Consider the following 15,796-nt stretch of genomic DNA (forward strand, 5'->3'; position numbering starts at 1 on the left):
TCTTTTGAAACTAATTCATTTTAATGAAACATCCTCTACACATCCATATAGCTCATGGAAAACTTCGAAAAACCGAATAAAAAAGTTACTTTCTTTCGTCATGAATTTCTTAAAATGGATTGCTGAAATTTATTAGAGAAAATAACGAAAAATTTTGGTTGCAGTGGCCTTTTTCTTGAGGTTGAAACTGGAATAATAATATTCGCGAGAGTACTGAAGCTGGCATATGGAATAATGAGAAAACAATATAAAAAATTACGGTGCGTAGCGTAGCGTTAGATCGATGACGCCATTATAACTAGTGAAACTCAAAAGAGCAAATTTTTCCAATTATCTGTAGGATATCCGGAGGCGCTGGATTTATGTTGGGAGAATTGCGGGAAAATCAGTTTCTGAAATGGATATAAAACCTTTTTTGGAGGGTGTACCTGGAAGTGATCAGATAATTGTGAAGAAACTAAACACAGTTGGCCAAAACTCTGCTTTTAGTATTGGTCTCCCATCAAAGGAAGCTCTTGATGAGGTCTTCAGCGATTCTTTTTGGCCGGAAGGTATAGTCTTGAGGGAATTTTCCTTTGATAAACAATTTTTTCAGAAGTCCAGAGAGAATCAATTGATGGCATAGTATCGGAGCATGGTGCTGCAAAGCGTCATTTCTGCCTTCTCCTTCAGAATGTCCAGTCTCTGGGTACTGCTCTCAATAAGCTGCACTTGATGGCTCTGGAAGAGGGTGCAGACACAGTGGCGATAACTGAGCATTGGAAATCCAAAGATGAACTCGAAGCCGGCATGTTGGAGGGTTACAAGCTTGTTTCAAGTTTTTGCCGTTTGAAAGGAAGACATGGTGGAACTGCAATTTACTGCAAGGAAGATCTGAAGTGTACTGATAGGCAAGATTATAATTCACTAAGTATTCCTAATGTCATTGAATGTTGTGCTGCCAGTTTGTATATGGAAAACTGTAAAATGCTTATTATTTGTATCTATAGGCCTAATACCCCGCCATTAGCCGATGTTGTACAGTTCCTCGAATGCCTAAGAGAAATTTTTGAGCGTTGCTTGTCGGAGACATCTGACTATATTCTGGTAGGAGATTTTAACCTAGATATTCTGTCTTCTTCTTCTGATGTTAGAGAATTTCTGTCTTTGTTGGAGAATTTCAATGTCAGAATTACAAATTTTAAGCCAACACGTCCTGTGTCTGGCTCTTGTATAGACAATGTGTTCACCTCCCTTAGCGGTAATACTAATGTAGTTGAGTACCACATCTCAGATCATTCAGGATTGAAGTTTATCTCCACATTGATTTGCGGTGACAAAATGAAGAATAAATTTGTAAAGAAAAGAATTATAAATGACAAATCAATTGAGAGGTTTTTACGGGAACTGTCACTGATGGAATGGGATGGTGTTTACGGCAGCAAACTTGATCCTAGTCAACCAACGTTTTTCGGAAATTTTTGAGCTGTGTTTTCCTAAAGTTGCTATTCGACTGGTTTCTCCTGGTGTTTTTAGACAAACTCCCGAAATTAAAAAACCGAAAGATACCCTAGACAAACTTTATGTTATATCATTCTGTAAACCAGAATTCAGGGATGTCTATAGGTCCACTAAAAGGAGATATGATTCTCTTTTGACCACAACGAAGAGAGAATATTTCAACGAGATCATTGTAAATTCTGGAAATAATTCCAAAGCTTCGTGGAGGATTATTAATTCTCTAACCAAGAATAAAGTTCATAACGAGGTATCTCTTGGTCAAAGCGACCACTCAGCTCTGGCAAATCGGTTCAATACATTTTTTGCAAATATTCCAGTTAAATTAACTGAAGGTTTAACCAGATCTATTGTTTATTGTTTATTGTTAATCAGGACACATACAGTTAATTAAATACCCGAAAAACGGTCACAATTTAGATTTAAAAAAAAAAAAAATAGAAGTACCTTAGAAAAAGCAAAAAAAAATGCTGGAGAATTAAAATTACGTATTCAATATAAAAAGAAAAAACCACCCCAACAGTATACATCATCCATGTGGGCCGAAAGTCAGAATACCGCGATCAATGGTAAGATGTGATGAAATAATTCTTTAGCCTTGACTTGACAGAAATTGTGCTGAGAAAAAATGGGTCAATTACTTCTTTAAAGCTGTTACATTGACTGAGCATTCTATGAACAGGAGAGTTCATAGCGCTATTGGTTTGTCTCTTCGGTATGTGAAAGATGTCAAATTGCCTAATCCTCCTTATTGGAGCGTAAATATTCAGTCTGGAGGTGATGAAGATACTTTCCAGGTCCCCATTCATCAATTTCCGAAGAAATATGATGTCTATTATCCCTAATTCTCAGAGCAAACTTGATAATTCTTTTTTCATGTTTGATATTACGCAGGACGAAATTGTACAAGTTGTGAAATCTTGGAAAACCAATACATCATGGGGCCATGATGAGATACCGATGAAAGTGATAAAAGCATCGATAGACTTTATCATTGAACCATTAACTTTTATAATCAATCGTTCTTTCACGGAGGGTATTTTTCTGGATAATCTGAAGATTACTATAGTCAAACCCCTACATAAAAAAGGTAGCAAAGATGACCTTAACAACTATAGGCCCATAAGCATCCTCTCTTCATTTTCTAAAGTTTTTGAAAAGATTTTAAGCAATAGAATGTCCAATTGTTTTCGTAAATTCAATGTTATTTCTGGATGTCAACATGGTTTTGTTAAAAATAAAAATATTGAAACCGCTATTTTTGAGCTCATAAATGACATTGTTCTTGCTCTGGAGCAAGGACAAATTCCTATGGCACTGTTTTTGGACCTTTCGAAGGCTTTCTGTGTTGATCATCGGAAGCTTTTGGAAGTACTCGATAATTGTGATATCAGAGATAGTCAACTCAAACTCATAGAGAGCTATGTGAAGTCCAGAAAACAACGGGTAGTTCTGGAGGCTGATGGTGAAACCTTTGTCTCGGATGAAATTGAAACAATTTTAGGACTCCCTCAGGGTAGTACTGTTGGTCCTTTATTGTTCATAATTTATGTTAATTCTCTACCTAAGGCGATCAAAAGTGAATGTGAACCTCTAATTGAGAGGATGATGAAGAGTATACCCTCATCTCGGACTGAAGTAAAATCACCAGCTGTTTTGACTAAAAGCATTGAAACAAATCATGCTCTTTCAGTTAAGTCTACAATGCCGTCCCAGGATACTACCTCAATGAGATTATTTGCAGATGATACAAATATTTTGACCCGATCGTCATGTATTCCATACGCTGTTGATGTTTGCAATATTGTGGTTAACTCGGTAAAAACTTGGTTATGTAATTATAATCTTGTCCTAAACATTGAGAAGACTAAATGTATGATTTTTCATAGTGATAATTCCAAATTAGATTTTCCTGAAACTGTGGATATTCTTGATAGCTCTGTTGTGGTTGAAGATAATGTGAAATTTTTGGGTATAGTTCTTGACAGTCAATTAAAGTGGGGACCTCATACAGAACAACTTAAGACCAGATTAAGCTCTGCATGTTACACATTATTTATGTTAATTGGTCAAGTGAATTTCGATGTGCTAAAACTTGTCTATTTTGCAAATTTTCATTCCATACTTTCATATGGAATAATTTTTGGGGGTAGTTCATCAAATGTGGAAAATATTTTCGTTGTTCAAAAAAGGGCATTGCGTACTATGTTACGTTTGAGTTATAGAGAATCATGTATAGGAAATTTCGAAAAAAATAATATACTCACTGTCTATGGATTATATGTATATAGGCTCTTACTTTTTTTTAGAAAACGAATTCATTATTTTGAGGATTACAAAAATGTTAATAACACCAGAAGAATGTTTCCTTATAATGTACCTATTCATAGGACAATACTAAGGGAGAGAACTGTTGAATGTATGGCAATATCTATGTACAATGCTCTACCAAAAACTATTAGAATGATCACTTGCGATGAGGATTTTAAGAAATCTTTATATTGTTTTATTTTGAAATCAGAGCCATACAGTTTATCTGAATTCATTTCGTACTGTAGGAGATAGGTATGTTAATATTTTGTCTGTTTGATTCCTGTTCAATATGTTTTTTGACTTATTCCATTTTTATATCTTATTTGGTGTAATTTCTTGGAATTAATAAACATATGATTTTAGCCTTGCGGCTTTCACACTCCTCTCCAGAGGAAAATTCACTTATCCCAGATATCTCAGATATCAAAAGGATTAAGCTCTGTTGGAGCCCTTTCCAGGTTTTCGGGCTCGTGGTGGTGGTCGGGTTCGGGTCGCTCCTCGGCTCCCTGCTGTAGGTTGGATTCCTGCTCCACCCGCACTTCCTGTCGGAGCAGACGGTGTTCCTCTGCATTCCCCATGTACTTGCGTACAGTTCTCGCCGTTCCGAGCAGTACCGCCTTCTGCATGACTTTATAAATATTTTCGTCCAACTGAAGTTTTCTCAAGTTCTCTAGTAATTTCTTCGGTATCAGGCCTGTAGATGAAATGACAATAGGGATGGTCTTTATATCTTTCAGCTTCCACTGTCTTCTGGTTTGTTCCACGAGATCTCTGTATTATTATTATTATTATTATAAATAGTAGATGAATCCCTAAAACAATGTTCTTGAATGACAAAAAAAAGCAGGATTGGAAATTATCCTGGTTATAGTGAACCAATGTCTCAATAAATGAGAGGATGAAATAACTCAAAACAAACGAAATTAATTCAGGAACATAATACACATTGATATAAAAGTGGACAAACAAATCAACAGTTGTTGGTTTTCATATATCTGAGTTCATTTCGTTTATTTATCGCCCTTATTCGAAGGCTCACTTATTTGATATCCTCCTACTTAATTTTTACTGATAATTAGTATATCTGGTCATATTTTGAATTTTTAATTTTTTTTATACCATACTTGGAACGGGACCTAACGTTGTCTTTTGAGTACACCTAACAATTTTTAATTTTTTTTCAAACCTAATGTTTCATTTAGAATACACTCTATATCATAAATGATTCATTATATCAGACTTGCACTCCGAATTCATACATAACCTATTGCTTGATTGCAGGTCAAGAAGCGTTCAGTGGATTTTTTTTTGCATAGTACTTGAAACAGTATTAACTGTTAACTTTTATGATCCCCTATCAATTTTTATTTGTTTTCAAAATAAATGTTTCATTAAGAATATGATGTAAATTCAAATATCAGACTTGCACTCCAATATTATGAATTTTCTATTTCTTGATCGCAGGTCAAGGAGCGTTCAGTCTGTTACGCATAGTACTTAAAACAGTACTGATGTCTTTTCTCTACATCTAACAATTTTCAATTTTTTTCGAAGGTAATATTTCATTTTGAATATAGAGCGCGGTCTGGGGTTACAAATCCTACAAAAGTTTTCATTTTATAGGTTTCTCCTTCTTCCTACAAATCTCAATGTAGTCATTCACATTGAAAAGTTTGATATTAGGATCTTCTTTTCTTCTTATAGATGTCATATTCAGAATCTCTTTCAGAATGAAAGACCTCGTCAAGCGTTTTCTCAGATTTCCGTTCGACACATACTGCTTTTTTTCTCCAACATCGGAATTTATTTTCTTCACGACCTTTTTGCTATGTTCATCTTGATTACCTTCTCTTCTTGCAGCGTGAGTGTCGGATTTTTTCTGCGGAACTTTTCCTCTTTTTCGTTCTCCTACATGTGACTTCAGAAAATTCCTGATTTGAACTGTTCTCCTCAAGTCAATTTGTTTAGACTTCAATTTTTCCAATCCCATTCTCAAGATCTTCTTTCTGTCCATCTCGTCTTCCACAATGAAAAAAATATTTAAGTATGAAACGATAAAATTCGATAGTATCAAAGTGAAAAAATGTAAACCACAACACAATATTTGCAGCACGAAGCACATTCACAACTGAATACTTTGTGCATCTACTCCGCTGTTATATAGCCCCTTTACCATCCCTCCCTAGCACCCCACCACCCAATTGCCGTTCCGTCGTCTGATTCGATATTAGATTGCTGTGACTTAAAATTTCTATGGAATCAACGTATTACATTCGTTCAATTTAACTGTCACACGTCGGACTGTTTGTTGATTTATCCTTAACTTCCTATGACCAATTTTAAAGTGTTACTTTTATTAGTTGTATGATGAGCCTTGAGAAAGGAACAAAATAGTTCCGATACGTTGGCGAATTCATAAGAGATTGTTTTTCAACCTGTCCAAATTCCTGCGATATTTAACTTATTGTGTTCAATCCATTATTTATGATACCTAAAAAGAACATATAAAATATTTTGTTATTTTGTGATACTTGAGCCTAACACTAAAAATACCTAAAATTATAGAGTGTTTTATATAATTATGAGTTTATGAAACATATGAGAATTTAAATGATAATTGTCCAGAGTATTTTTCTTACAGAAAGAATATACTATATTACTGTTTATTTTTTCAAACGTTTCTGATATTATGAAATGATAAAATATCAACAATTGAAAAGTATAAGTTATCGATACAGATAATGACTATCTGGATAAGCAAGTATTGAAGCGCATTAGTATTTCAATTCTTAAGTTTGTTTCAAATCTCGCTGCTCCAAACAATATTTCAAAATTAATAATTTCTAGAGAATTCTTTTTCATCATTTACATTCACGTTGTAGATGGTATACACGTTTTTTCTGAGGAAATAAAAACTATAGAAAGAATGTCCCTTAATAGATTTAACGACTCTGATGTATATGCAGAAATCCATGTAGGTTCCTATATATAAGTACAGAATCGTTATTTTTTATTTTTACCCTAATTATACGGAGCACTACTATCTACTTCATGAATTTCATTTTCAAGGTCTTAACCTTGAAACCGAAAAGTTTTTAGTATATTATAATGAATAAATAAATAAATAAATAATTAAATAAATAAATAAATAAATAAATGAATAACTAAATAAATAAATAATTAAAATGAAATATTCTCATATTATAAGAGCTAAAAACTTGGTTTCTTAAAAAACGGCATGGATTCCCCATCGAGTAACATGTGACTCTGGTGACATGGCATTGAATTTTCCAAGATTTCCAACTTTCAGTATGCTTTAACGATAGAATGGTGCAACATTCAGGAATTGTTGTCGAAGTCATAATGTATTTTTAACAGCATATCCACCAAAAAATTCTTTCGTTTCGTACTTTCATCGAAAAAAATTTGTTTAAATGAAAACCTCTATTTAAGTCGAATTATGATCCAGCTTATCCTTACTATGCCCAAAATTGACAAGGTATTCCTGGATACGGAATATTCTGCTAACGTTTTTCAAAATGGGGAATTATACGGAAATTATTATTATTATTGAACTCTTTATTGCATTAAAACAAGTTTCATACATTTTTATAGAATTGTGCAAAAGGTGGACATATCGCCATGCAATTTCTTCCTGCCAACCAGAAATAATCTATTAAAGAAACTTATATCTAAAAACAAGAATACCTGACCTAACTTAAATTCAGTTCAACCTGCTCCAAAATAGGGAGAAAGGGGAATGGGAGGGAGAAGGATAGACGTCGCCGAAGAAAGGGACCATATTAAACATGGGTATCAAGTAAGTGTGATGGGTGAAGCACTTAAATATCTCCTGAGGAAAAACCTAAATGAAAGGTAAGTTACCTTCCGAACGATATCCGGAGGGAGGCGATTCCAGAGCCGGGGAAACAGAACTGTGAAGCTATTCGAGCAAACATTAGTCGAGTGGAGTGGTATCCTCAAGGTCAAGTTATAGAGTGCCCCTGTCTGACGGACCCCATCTCCCAGAAGACTAAGACCATCATACAGGTATTCAGGCTCGCGGGACCTCAACACCTTGAACCCCAGTAAAAGAAGATGCCAAATTCGACGTTGTTTGATGGGTAGCAATCCCATATTTTGCCTGAATTGACTTATATGATCAAATTTCCTTAAGTTGTAGACAAATCGTACACCTGCATTTTGTAACCGCTCCAGTTTCATCAGCTGTGTGTTTGTGAGACCCATTTAGGCTACGTCAGCATAATCGAGTATAGGAAGTACGAGAGAGAAGAATAATGTTTTCCTGGTTTCGAAGGGCAAGAAGTTGATTAAAAGTCGGAGTTGATGCAAGATACAGAAGACTCTTGAACTGATAGAAGCAATCTGATTATTCCAGGATAGAGTTTCGTCCAATAAGATACCAAGGTTTCTAACCTCATTGGAGTAGGGAACAACAACATCGTTGAGGACAATTTTATTATTTACTTTGTCGATCAAACCCAAGTTTCGTTTAGTACCGATAATGATCGACTTAGTTTTGGTAGTATTTAGAGTCAGACCTAAGCTCTCAGCGACGACAGACAGTCGTAAGAGATTCCCGTTTAAATTTTCGATACTAGCCGAGAAATCTTCAACGGAAGTGTGGATATATATTTGTAGGTCATCTGCGAAAAGGTGAAATTTAATGTCCAAGGAATCAGTCCGTGAGGAGACGTAAATAGAGAATAAAAGAGGACCCAACACGCTCCCCTGCGGAACACCTGAAAACGCAGTCACCCAATCAGAGGAGCTGCCATCTATCTCAACGGATATTTCGCGATCCTTCAGATAAGAGTAGAAGAAGGCTATGGTATGCTCAGCAAAACCCAGCAGACGCAGCCTGGCCAAAAGTATATCGAAGTCGAGAGAGTCGAAGGCCTTACTAAAGTCTAAGAGAACTAAAACAGTGAGTAGTTTATTATCCATGGCCACGCTGATATCATCAGTTATTTTAGTAAGGGCAGTTGTCGTGCTGCGTTTTTGGCGAAACCCCGACTGGTAGCAATTATGAAGATTATTATTATTCAAATAGTTAATAATTTGGCCTTTAATGATCTTTTCAAAAATTTTAGATAGAGTAGGGAGTATGGAAATGGGTCTAAAGTCCCCTGGACTCGTGGGATTTTGGCACTTAGGTATGGGAATGATTTTAGCATATTTCCATGCACTAGGAAAAATGCCAGTTTGAATTGAAATATTGTAGATATGTGAGAGCACAGGAAGAATCTCATTCGCAATGAGCCTCAGAAGGCCCACTCCAATACCATCGGAACCAACCGACCCTGAACCAACCTCTCCCAGAGCAGACTTAACATCGTCTTCATTAATGGGCACAAAATCGAACACACTACCTGGTGGAGAACATGAGCTTAACTTCATCAATGTATTTGTCTTAATACTTTCATTAATCCTAGTACCAGAATTCGCAAAATGCCGGGCAAGCAGAGAGGGATCAAAATTTGCACAAGGTGGGCTGTGCCTCTCGCCCACCCCAACTGAGCGCAAAGTCTGCCAGACCTTCCTTGGTGGTGCGCCATTAAGATTTTCGTGGAGATAATCTCTCTTTGCACTCCTGCACATCCGATTGCAAGTGTTCCTCGCAGTACGATAGTGTTCCCTATTTACTTCGGTAGGATTCGCGATGTAGAAGGCCTTCAACCTGTCACGACATTTCATTGCATTCTTGATCTCTTCAGTTAACCAGGGGCATGGAGAATGTCTAACCTTAATGAGTTTCAGGGGCGCTAATTCGTCGTAGATTTTCAATATTAATTCATTAAAAATAGCCACCTTTGCATCCAAAGTAGGAGCTTGATAAACCGATTCCCAATCAGCAGCCCTCGCAGTTTGAACCAGCCTCGCCAGATCGACACCTCCTAAATTCCGACATTTAATAACTCGAGGCTTAGGTTTAGGGCATTTGAGTTTAAATCCAGCAAACACCAGGTCATGACGAGAAAATTGATAAGCATGCTGTTGTCCACTGGCAACCACTCTGTTAGGTATAGACGTTATAAACAAGTCGAGTAACGTATCACAGGTAGCACTGTGATGCGTGGGCCTGTTATTCACTAGTTTTAGGTTATAGGATTCCAATATGTTCCTCATCGCCCTCGAACGGGCAGAATTCTGAATCATGCAATTATTCATGTCCCCCATCATGATCACATCCGAATAACAAGCAAAAATTTCGTCCAATACAAACTCCAACTCACCAAAAAATAAATAACTTGATATTAGTCCGAAAGTCACACTAAAACATTTGTAAGGCCTCACTATCTCCAAAATTTAAGACGAAAATCGGAAATTATATTCACGCCCAGTACGAAAAGAAGATATTAAACAAAAAATAACCAATGCAAGTGACATTCAGTAAAGTGAAAATAAAATATCGCCAAAATAATGTCGAAATTAGACATAGTCAAACTTATGCAAGTTTTTGGCCGTCCAACTTCATTTGCTGTTTAGATTAGATATTTTATGATTTCTATGCTGATCCGGCTATCGAAAATATTCAAAATGATTTTGAAAAGGCCGTTTTATAGAAAAAAGTTTTATTTTGAGATGCTGGGGTTCGAACATAAATCGATAATTAATTGCAATATTTCCGAAAAATGCATCAACAATCAAATATCTTATTTCAAAATACTTCAAAGTTCATGCTATACAATTCCTTGTTTTCGCAGGTAGTAATTATGACCAAATCGGTCCGTTGCGGGCGGAAACGTTGAGGGATGGTTTATTGTATTGGTTATACTGTACCTGTGTTATTCTGTACCTGTCACCTAGTCAAAGTAACAAATATTTTACTGTATACTTCAATACGTCAATGGTTTTGAATAGGGTTTTTTTTGCTTATCAAGAAATAGTAGTCCCGTAGATCAGTTATGGCACTTTTTTGGTTTCCATGATATTGTTCTGGTTTTTTTTACAGATAAATCCCCTTTGTATTTGTCAAGAGAAATGAGATTTCGATAATTAAGTATGAACGTTGACTTCTATTCTATCTGTCTATTATATTTGTCAATGTAAACTGTTCTTTGTTTCAGGCTCAGGTAATTTCTTTGAAATTAATTCATTTTAATGAAACATCCTCTACACATCCATATAGCTCATGGAAAACTTCGAAAAACCGAATAAAAAAGTTACTTTTTTCCGTCATGAATTTCTTAAAATGGATTGCTGAAATTTATTAGAGAAAATAACGAAAAATTTTGGTTGCAGTAGCCTTTTTCTTGAGGTTGAAACTGGAATAATAATATTCGCGAGAGTACTGAAGCTGGCATATGGAATAATGAGAAAACAATATAAAAAATTACGGTGCGTAGCGTAGCGTTAGATCTATGACGCCATTATAACTAGTGAAACTGAAAAGAGCAAATTTTTCCAATTATCTGTAGGATATAAATAGTAGATGAATCCCTAAAACAATGTTCTTGTATGACAAAAAAAGCAGGATTGGAAATTATCCTGGTTATAGTGAACCAATGTCTCAATAAATGAGAGGATGAAATAACTCAAAACAAACGAAATTAATTCAGGAACATAATACACATTGATATAAAAGTGGACAAACAAATCAACAGTTGTTGGTTTTCATATATCTGAGTTGATTTCGTTTATTTATCGCTCTTATTCGAAGGCTCACTTATTTGATATCCTCCTACTTAATTTTTACTGATAATTAGTATATCTGGTCATATTTTGAAGTTTTAATTTTTTTTATACCGTAGGGGAAAGTGGGGGAATTGGGAACACTTAATTTCAAACGCTGAAAAATTATACAAAAAATCACTAAAAGTATTAAACTTTCATTGAAAAATGAACTTTGCTCATTTATGTACTAATCGGAAACAAAAAACTATAAAAAATCAACGTTTCCTAAAATATATCAACGAAATCAAAAAATACTATCGTTTCTATTTACCCGACACCCTATGGGGTAATTGTGAACAGTCCTGAAGCAAATAAAAATAATTAGAAATGGCACATATCACACAAGTATCCACGTCTTGTTTCTCTTGCAGTACATTTTGCCCCTAGTTTACAGGTACCTCATATGATCCAATCCTCCATTGGCGGGGCTCCATATCTTACATAGCAAATTATGCAGAAAAATTCTTCTTCTGTGGGACCTGGGTTCAATTTCTCAGTCCTTTGCTTTTGACGTGCCTCTTTGTACCCTTTTTATGTTGGTTTTAGGTTCTTTATGTTAAATTTTTTCCTTCTTAACATTTCTCTGTAGGTATTTGCCTTCTTTGCTTTTCTTCGTGTTGATTTTTCATTAGTGAACTTGATAATATCTTGAATTCATTTTGTTTCAATTTTCGGAACAGAGTATTTAGTTCAAGCTTAGCCCAATGTGAGCTTTTCGTTTCTTAAATCTTCGAACACACAGCAGAAATATTCAATTTTATATTTAGTTTCGGTCTTCTTTGTATAATTTCTTGGCATCTAGATAGAACATATTTCAACTTTAATATATTTGTTAACCATCAACCAGAGCAGTACAGAAATAATTGGGAGCACAGGGGATATAAGGAACGTTCCCAATTACCCACCTGACATCGTTCCTAATTACCCCAAGTTATCAAAAGAATTAAAAATGGCTGGCATTCACTTACCCATTTTCTTTCAACTTCAAATCACGTAGGTTTTGGAAAAACATAGTACCAGTATGGAAACAACAAAATATGGCACCTCTAAACTTCAAAATAAGATAGTTACAATTATTATTAACACACGAAAAAATTATAGTTGAAATGCGGAATCCATTCATCGACTCACTGTAACAGGAAATATGCAACTTATCGCCGCAACTTTTGAGTAAGCCCTGAGAATCGCCAGATGCATCCGTTGAAAATGTTGAAGACAGTGTCGCACATGAGGAAGTATTTTTTATCTAGCTGTTCCCAATTACCCGCCGTTTCCAATTACCCCACTCTCCCCTACTTGGAACGGGACCTAACGTTGTCTTTTGAGTACACCTAACAATTTTTAATTTTTTTTCAAACCTAATGTTTCATTTAGAATACACTCTATATCATAAATGATTCATTATATCAGACTTGCACTCTGAATTCATACATAACCTATTGCTTGATTGCAGGTCAAGAAGCGTTCAGTGGATTTTTTTTGCATAGTACTTGAAACAGTACTAACTGTTAACTTTTATGATCCCCTATCAATTTTTATTTGTTTTCGAAATTTATGTTTCATTAAGAATATGCTGTAAATTCAAATATCAGACTTGCACTCCAATATTATGAATTTTCTATTTCTTGATCGCAGGTCAAGGAGCGTTCAGTCTTTTACGCATAGTACTTAAAACAGTACTGTTGTCTTTTCTCTACATCTAACAATTTTCAATTTTTTTCGAAGTTAATATTTCATTTTGAAAATAGAGCGCGGGCTGGAGTTACAAATCCTACAAAAGTTTTCATTTTATAGGTTTCTCCTTCTTCCTAAAAATCTCAATGTAGTCATTCACATTGAAAAGTTTGATATTAGGATCTTCTTTTCTTCTAATAGATGTCATATTCAGAATCTCCTTCAGAATGAAAGACCTCGTCAAGCGTTTTCTCAGATTTCCGTTCGACACATACTGCTTTTTTTCTCCAACATCGGAATTTATTTTCTTCACGACTCTTTGGCTATGTTCATCTTGATTACCTTCTCTTCTTGCAGCGTGAGTGTCGGATTTTTTCTGCGGAACTTTTAATCTTTTTCGTTCTCCTACATGTGACTTCAGAAAATTCCTGATTTGAAATGTTCTCCTCAAGTCAATTTGTTTAGACTTCAATTTTTCCAATCCTATTCTCAAGATCTTCTTTTTGTCCATCTCGTCTTCCACAATGAAAAAAATATTTAAGTATGAAACGATAAAATTCGATAGTATCAATGTTAAAAAATGTAAACCACAACACAATATTTGCAGCACGAAGCACATTCACAACTGAATACTTTGTACATCTACTCCGCTGTTATATAGCCCCTCTACCATCCCTCCTTAGCACCCCACCACCCAATTGCCCGTTCCGTCGTCTGATTCGATATTAGATTGCTGTGACTTAAAATTTCTATGGAATCAACGTATTACATTCGTTCGATTTAACTGTCACACGTCGGACTCTTTGCTGATTTATCCTTAACTTCCTATGACCAATTTTAAAGTGTTACTTTTATTAGTTGTATGATGAGCCTTGAGAAAGGAACAAAATAGTTCCGAAACGTTGGCGAATTCATAAGAGATTGTTTTTCAACATGTCCAAATTCCTGCGATTTTTTACTTATTGTGTTCAATTCATTATTTATGATACCTAAAAAGAACATATAAAATATTTTGTTATTTTGTGATACTTGAGCATAACACTAAAAATACCTAAAATTATAGAGTGTTTTATATAATAATGAGTTTATGAAACATATGCGAATTTAAATGATAATTGTCCAGAGTATTTATCTTACAGAAAGAATATACTATATTACTGTTTATTTTTTCAAACGTTTCTGATATTTCGAAATGATAAAATATCATTAATTGAAAAGTATAAGGTTTCGATACAGATAATAACTATCTGGATAAGCAAGTATTGAAGCGCATTAGTATTTCAATTCTTAAGTTTGTTTCAAATCTCGCTGCTCCAAACAATATTTCAAAATTAATAATTTCTAGAGAATTCTTTTTCATCATTTACATTCACGTTGTAGATGGTATACACGTTTTTCCTGAGGAAATAAAAACTATAGAAAGAATGTCCCTGAATAGATTTAACGACTCTGATGTATATGCAGAAATCCATGTAGGTTCCTATATATAAGTACAGAATCGTTATTTATTATTTTCACCCTAATTATACGGAGCACTGCTATCTACTTCATGAATTTCCTTTTCAATGTCTTAACCGGGAAACCGAAAAATTTTGAGTATATAATTATGAATAAATAAATAAATAAATAAATAAATCAATAATAAAAATGAAATATTCTCATATTATGAGGGCTAAAAACTTGGTTTCTTAAAAAACGGCATGGATTCCCCATCGAGTAACATGTGACTCTGGTGACATGACATTGAATTTTCCAAGATTTCCAGCTTTCAGTATGCTTTAACGATGGAATGGTGCAACATTCAGGAATTGTTGTCGAAGTCATAATGTATTTTTAACAGCATATCCACCAAAAAATTCTTTCGTTTCGTACTTTCATCGAAAAAAATTTGTTTAAATGAAAACCTCTATTTTAGTCGAATTATGATCCATCCTATCCTTATTATGCCCAAAATTGACAAGGTATTCCTGGATACGGAATATTCTGCTATCGTTTTTCAAAATGAGGAATTATACTTAAATAACTTGATATTAGTCCGAAAGTCACACTAAAACATTTGTAAGGCCTCACTATCTCCAAAATTTAAGACGAAATTCGGAAATTATATTCACGCCCAGTACGAAAAGAAGATATTAAAAAAAAATAATCAATGCAAGTGACATTCAGTAAAGTGAAAATAAAATATCGCCAAAATAATGTCGAAATTAGACATAGTCAAACTTATGCAAGTTTTTGGGCGTCCAACTTCATTTGCTGTTTAGATTAGATATTTTATGATTTCTATGCTGATCCGGCTATCGAAAATATTCAAAATGATTTTTAAAAGGCCGTTTTATAGAAAAAAGTTCTATTTTGAGATGCTGGGGTTCGAACATAAATCGATAATTAATTGCAATATTTCCGAAAAATGCATCAACAATCAAATATCTTATTTCAAAATACTTCAAAGTTCCTGCTATACAATTCCTTGTTTTCGCAGGTAGTAATTATGACCAAATCGGTCCGTTGCGGGCGGAAACGTTGAGGGATGGTTTATTGTATTGGTTATACTGTACCTGTGTTATTCTGTACCTGTCACCTAGTCAAAGTAACAAATATTTTACTGTATACTTCA

Source organism: Coccinella septempunctata, chromosome 9, assembly GCF_907165205.1.
Source record: "Coccinella septempunctata chromosome 9, icCocSept1.1, whole genome shotgun sequence".
In the NCBI taxonomy this organism is placed as follows: domain Eukaryota; kingdom Metazoa; phylum Arthropoda; class Insecta; order Coleoptera; family Coccinellidae; genus Coccinella; species Coccinella septempunctata.